This window comes from Festucalex cinctus, chromosome 10 (genome assembly GCF_051991245.1).
Source record: "Festucalex cinctus isolate MCC-2025b chromosome 10, RoL_Fcin_1.0, whole genome shotgun sequence".
Taxonomy (NCBI): domain Eukaryota; kingdom Metazoa; phylum Chordata; class Actinopteri; order Syngnathiformes; family Syngnathidae; genus Festucalex; species Festucalex cinctus.
Genome location: NC_135420.1, coordinates 20,548,795 through 20,554,794, shown reverse-complemented (window position 1 = coordinate 20,554,794; position 6,000 = coordinate 20,548,795).

Sequence of the window (6,000 nt, the reverse complement as noted above, 5' to 3'; positions counted from 1 at the left end):
GCGTATGTTTACAACACATTCCTCAGCAGAGCTCAAGCCCGAGTTAAAGTGTTATTTGTGATAAATGTATTAAATAGTTAACTTTTTGTTCAAAATTACTTGAATACTTATGCAGAAAAGTATGAATGATTGTTTTACTAAAGATAATATGGCACATTCATCATGTCTGCCTGGAATTTACAGTCAGATGTTAACGTTATGACCAGCTGTATATGAAAAAGAGAAAAACTACATGATATAAAATGATCTGAGCATATCCGAATACTTTTTGTTTGGTGCAAAACAGTTGCGTCGTAGTTTGGCGCAAGCCACCGTGCTTGTCTTTCACTCCTCACTGTCTTCTAAGGATGTAACAATAAGGGCAATATCGTGATATCGTGACTGCCACAATATCGTCGTTGTCATGTTCACAATATTTAAAAGGAACACATTTGTTAAAAAAAAACTTACCTTGATTTTTATTTGTGCAGTTCTAGCACCCTCTAGTGGCTAGTTTATTAGTGCAATTTAATTTTCATTACGGATGTTTTGGCCTTCTATGTTTAAAATTTATGCTCATTGTCAGATGAAGGGGAAGCTAATTTGCTTGTGAAGCGATCAATGTGTGCTTGCATTAGTAAGTAATATTATTAGAGATTGTAGGTGGTTTATATACATTGCTGTTCTGTAAAAATGCGTCCATTTTCATTAACCTCTCTAATAGTCTCTCTTGATCCTGTCTGGGATCGGTTGAACAGGCATTGGCGGACAGTGCGACGACCTCGGTGAGATCAAACGTGACACAAAAAGAAGTTAAATCTCCAACTGCAAACGTCCTTGCACCCCCGCTGGGAGGAACGCTGGCAATTTAGCCAATTAGCTCCCTCATCCAACCAACTGCTTCGCATGCATGAAATGTGTCACCAGCAGCAATCCCGGGCCAATTACAGAACACATCAGACGGGATCATTCGGGGAGATGGGGTAATTTCCAAAGCTATTTCCCGCCAGCTAATGTTGTATAGATATGGCATCTGTTTGTTTGCTTGGATGCGGTAATGGTGAGATCACATGCAATCAGTGAGTTGAATTTTTCACATATTTATGCAAAGACTTTTATTCTACTCAGATGATTTTGCTGATGTTTAAGCGATCGAGCAAAATGGCCACATCAAAACTGTAACAGAAAACCTGGTATTTGTCCACGTTTGCTTTTATACGGCACCAAGTGAAGACAGGATATTACTTGCAACTGTAAGTACCCACGCCAATTCCAACTGTTGGAAATGTTCCTATAAATGTTGTCAAAAGACGTTGAAAACCCCCCCAGCAGGTTTACATTGTGACGTGTATAATGAAAACAGTTTTGCACATTGATGGCTGTAGCCTCCAGCAAATGTGGTCAACGCGCACGCCTGAATGCTTCGTAACGTGTACAACTTTGCTCACGTCCAAAGATGTGAGTGCTGCTTTCCCTTGTGCACCTGAGCGTGAAAGCCTCCAGGTGCTTCTGAGCTTCAGATGCACCTCCGTCTCTTTTTGCACTCAGGCCGTCACTTTCTTAAGGGGAATTTGCACCACTTTTTGGAGTATGTAGAACAGATGCTGGTTGGTGCAACATTCGCCACATGCATCTTATCACCTTGCACTAATTTCCCCGTTAAAAAACAAAAAAAAATCCCAATTACTTGAGCAATGAAGTGTAGGCGGCCTCCTTAAATTATGCATGACATAATGCACCAAGAAGGACTTTTGCTGACTAATTTAGTGGCAGTGAATCCAAGTTCAGACAGTCAAGACAAATCATTAAAAACCGACAACTTTGATCACTGAGGTCATTCCGGGGTTTCCGTGACTCAGCCTGGCTTTTGTTTTACAGAACATGTCAAATGAATTTAGAGCTTTGTTTATAAATACATTGTACATTATTTAAGACAATTGCTGAAAAGGACTGAGTACTATGTAGTAGTGAATTGAGGAGATACACTGTAGCATGAAGCTTTTATTACGTTTCAGTTTTCCTAATTATTTTATTTATTTATTTACTTTTCAAGTCTGATTTGAAGGCCAGCATGTGGAGCATCACTTTGACTTGATGTGGCTGCTATAGAGCGCCTCGTTTCACTTTTGATAAGCCCCGCAACAACCTGCTGGGATTTTCCAGCCACCGGAAGTTCTATTCCGTCCCTCCCGACCGCCAGGTGGCGGTGCTGGAAAATCATTTTTTTTCTTTCTTTTTTTTTCTTTCCTTTTTTCCGGTTCAAATTTAGGGATGTAACGATAACGGCAATATCGTGATATTGCGATATTAAAACTGCCACAATATATCGTTGTTGTCATGTCATGTCATTTGTGCAGTTCTATCACCCTCTGGTGGCTAGTTTTTTAGTGCAATTTTCACAAGGAATGTTTTGGCCCTTATATGTATATAAACCGAGTCAATATGTGGAGGAACTCAGTGCGTGCTTGCATTAGCAAGTAAGTGCCTCGATATTACGTTTTATTAGAGCTTGTAGGTTGTTTAGAAGCATTTCTGTAATGTACAAAAGCACAATATATATATATATATATATATATATATATATATTTATTTATTTATTTACAATATTGTGACCTTTATTTGTATCGCCAACCTCCCCACAATATCATGATAACTATCGTATTGTGATGTTTGGATATTGTTACATCCCTACTCAAAAATGACATTAGAACAATGTCACAGGAAGTCGCATCCAGTTTTATTTGATTGACAGTTGTGTGATTTCCACGCATTCAGCAGAGGCACTCACAGCGGCTTGATTTTTCACGATTTTGAAGACTCATAAACTGATGTGGGACAATCTATACCATGATGTTTTGTTTTTTTTTAAAATGTTTTTCAGAGAAGCAATTTTTGAACCCGTATGTTTTTGTTTCATAGCTCGCAACATCCACCTTGTTGACAAAAGTATTTGTTTTTCCAATGGAATTGTTTGTGTTATTGTAAACACACTGTGTTAAATGTCACCGCATGTGACATTTGTAGTGTAAATCACCAGCCCAGCAATGTAGTTTGTGAGAGAAATAGTAATGACTGTCAAGTCCAAACTAAATGTCTTAATCTTACTGCTCACTTTCAATAAGTGCACCTATTTAAAGTGCTGCTTCTTCCTCATTAATAATATTACAGGTCTGTGTTCATTAGAGAAACGAGTCTCGTCACAAATATTGCACGGGATGCTAACCAAGCATGGCAGCCGGATACAGACAATTACATTTGGCACTGGCAATACGTGTCGGGCATCTTAATTAATTAATTTTTTCTCTCATAGTCAGCCAGGCCGATCACTACGCATCCAATCATTAACGCTTCCCTCCTGGTGCGTCTATTATGGCTCAGAAGGGGAACACAAATGATGATGATGATGAATAATTCTTCGAGTCAGATTATTTTTTTAATGCTAGAAATTTAAAGTACACTCCCAAAACCTATAGATTTTTTTTTTTTTTAGGATCTTTTTCAAACTAGCAATTTGCTTGAAACCGCAAGGCAACCTAATGAGGAGTAACAAAATCGCATCTGCACGCCAATTGATTTTTAGCCTTGTTTATGGGAGCGCTGGCTATTACGCAGGCAGAGTATCGTCTCGTATTGGCTCATCCGCCTCCCACCGCCGCCCCCGAGGACGTTCAGTAAATACCTTCCAGCTGAGCCAACCTCTTGACCACCTCGCAACGTTACGCAATAATGAACACACTGGGGGAAGGTACAGACAATCGATTGAAGGTTTTGCTCGTTCGAGGAAGTTTTTTTTTCTTCTGTTGGAAAGAGATGCTAAGATGCAGGTGTAGGATGCCTGAGTGCATTGAACAGGAATCAAAAGGAGTGAAAACAAATAATTATTACATAAAATAATTTGTAGTTCTCTGGTCTCCAAAATTTCTTAGTCAAAAGTTGAATTTGCTTACTTCCTGTTTTATTGACGACCACCCTTCCCCTAACTTTTTTTTTTTTTTTTTTTAAAGCCTTCCACATTCCTTCAAAGTTGACTTCCCCCTCAAATCAAATCTTTGCCAATTTTTGGAAGCATCTCTTTTACTGTAGTCCATTTTTTTTCCTAACTTGCCTTCTGCAACATTCCACATCTTCCATGCCAAAGGGAAACAATGCCTTTTTTTTTTTTTTTGAATGGCTTTGAAAGATTCCTTTCATTCTAGACCAGCTTTTCCTAATCATTTTAAGCCACTCACACCTTTCAATACACCAACAGGGTTAACTTGGCATACCACCTTTTTTTTTCTCCCCTGAATTCCCTCTTATTTTCCCTTTGCCAAAGTCAAAACAATGCCCATTTGTCCAAGATTTTGAAGGATTTCTTCTATTGTTGACCAGCCTTTTTAGGATGCAGCATTGGCGCACCCGCTCTCACCAGCATCCTCCACGCCAAAGTCAAAACATTTTCTGCATGGTTGTAAAGGATTTCTTTTACTACATTACAGAACAGCCTTTCCTTAACATATTAACTTTAACACCTCACTGAAAACTTTTGAACACCCACTTATTCAACTAAATATGCTTCCTTGCCACATAAAAGGGTTCAGTCAGTAAAAAGTTGTTGTAAAGACATGAAGACTTTTTAGCAGGGGAAACGACACAAAACTTTTACAGTGCGGAAAAAAAAAACACCTGTGTCCCTGTGTCCCATATTTCACATTTGTTTGATCTGACTATCCTGAGGGCGGTGCGAACCAACCCTCTGTGGGAATGAAAATGAAAGAACCTGAGGATGAAAAAGCACACAGATGGGACTGCGGCCCACTCGGGGCGGAATAAACGCATCCTGATCTAAATCCAAATGTCCCCGAGGAATGTGACATCACGGAGCAGAGACACACGCACACACATTCCCACAATACAACACTCATGATACATATCGATCCATCCTGCAGTCATGATCCATGATGACAGATGGCTGCAATGTTCCCCCCCCCAATTTGTATTTTTTAACACAAATGTGTTCAATTGCATATTTCAAGTGTTCACCATTTTTTTTTAGTGAATATTTTAGTGCACTTAAACCATCTCGCCCTGTCCTTTCTTTGCCTGGTGGGAAGCAAGTAGTAAATGAAAGACTCTAGGTTGCTAGTTTATTTTTAATTCTGCCTAGCAACAAGTAACCATACAATATTCATCATCCCTGATCAATACATTGTTTGGTTTGTGGTGACAAATTCGTGGTTCGTGTTTGTGGGGTTTGAATTGAGTGCTAATATTTACTATTGGACATTAAAATCATTTACAAAGAAGATTTAAAGACATTTAAAACTCATTCACTGCCTTTGACAAGTATACTTGTCAATTGTATTTTTTAGAGCGGTGCTAAATGGGGGCGAATCTGAGCATGCTCCACTGTAAATATCAAACTTGGAAACAACTTTACTGATGCCCAACCACCGGTAGATGACATCATTGCCCCATTTTATAGGAAATAAACACAGTTTCAGAGTCCATGGGAGAAATGGCTGTATTTTGGCAAACCTACATTTTTCTGCTGTCAATTATAAAAGAACGGGACGGGACAAAAAGTAGGGAGTCTATTCTGTTATTTGGTAGATTCGGTTTATATATAATTATTGAATGTAATATCACGTGAGTATTGGAAATGTAAACATTTTCTATAATGACTGGCAGTGAATGAGTTAAAAGAAAAGTTAAAAATAATAATAAAGTAGCTTCCTAGTTTACAACAGGTCAAAGCACTCACATTACCCATACTAGAAACTTTAGCAATTTTTGGTTCAAACCATCATCAACCTGTAGTTATGCTAGTTAACAGATTTTACACAGAAAGCCCGCTGGAGTCGCATCGTATTCCTCATGTAGCGGATTGTGCACCATTCACACAATGCTGCCCCCAACTGGCCAAATGATCCATCACTATGTGGTTTAATGCCGATTTGAACTACAGTAGACACATGCATTAAAAATACCTCACTTTGCATCTTATGAGAATGATTATGACATAGTTTCCTCCAATAGATC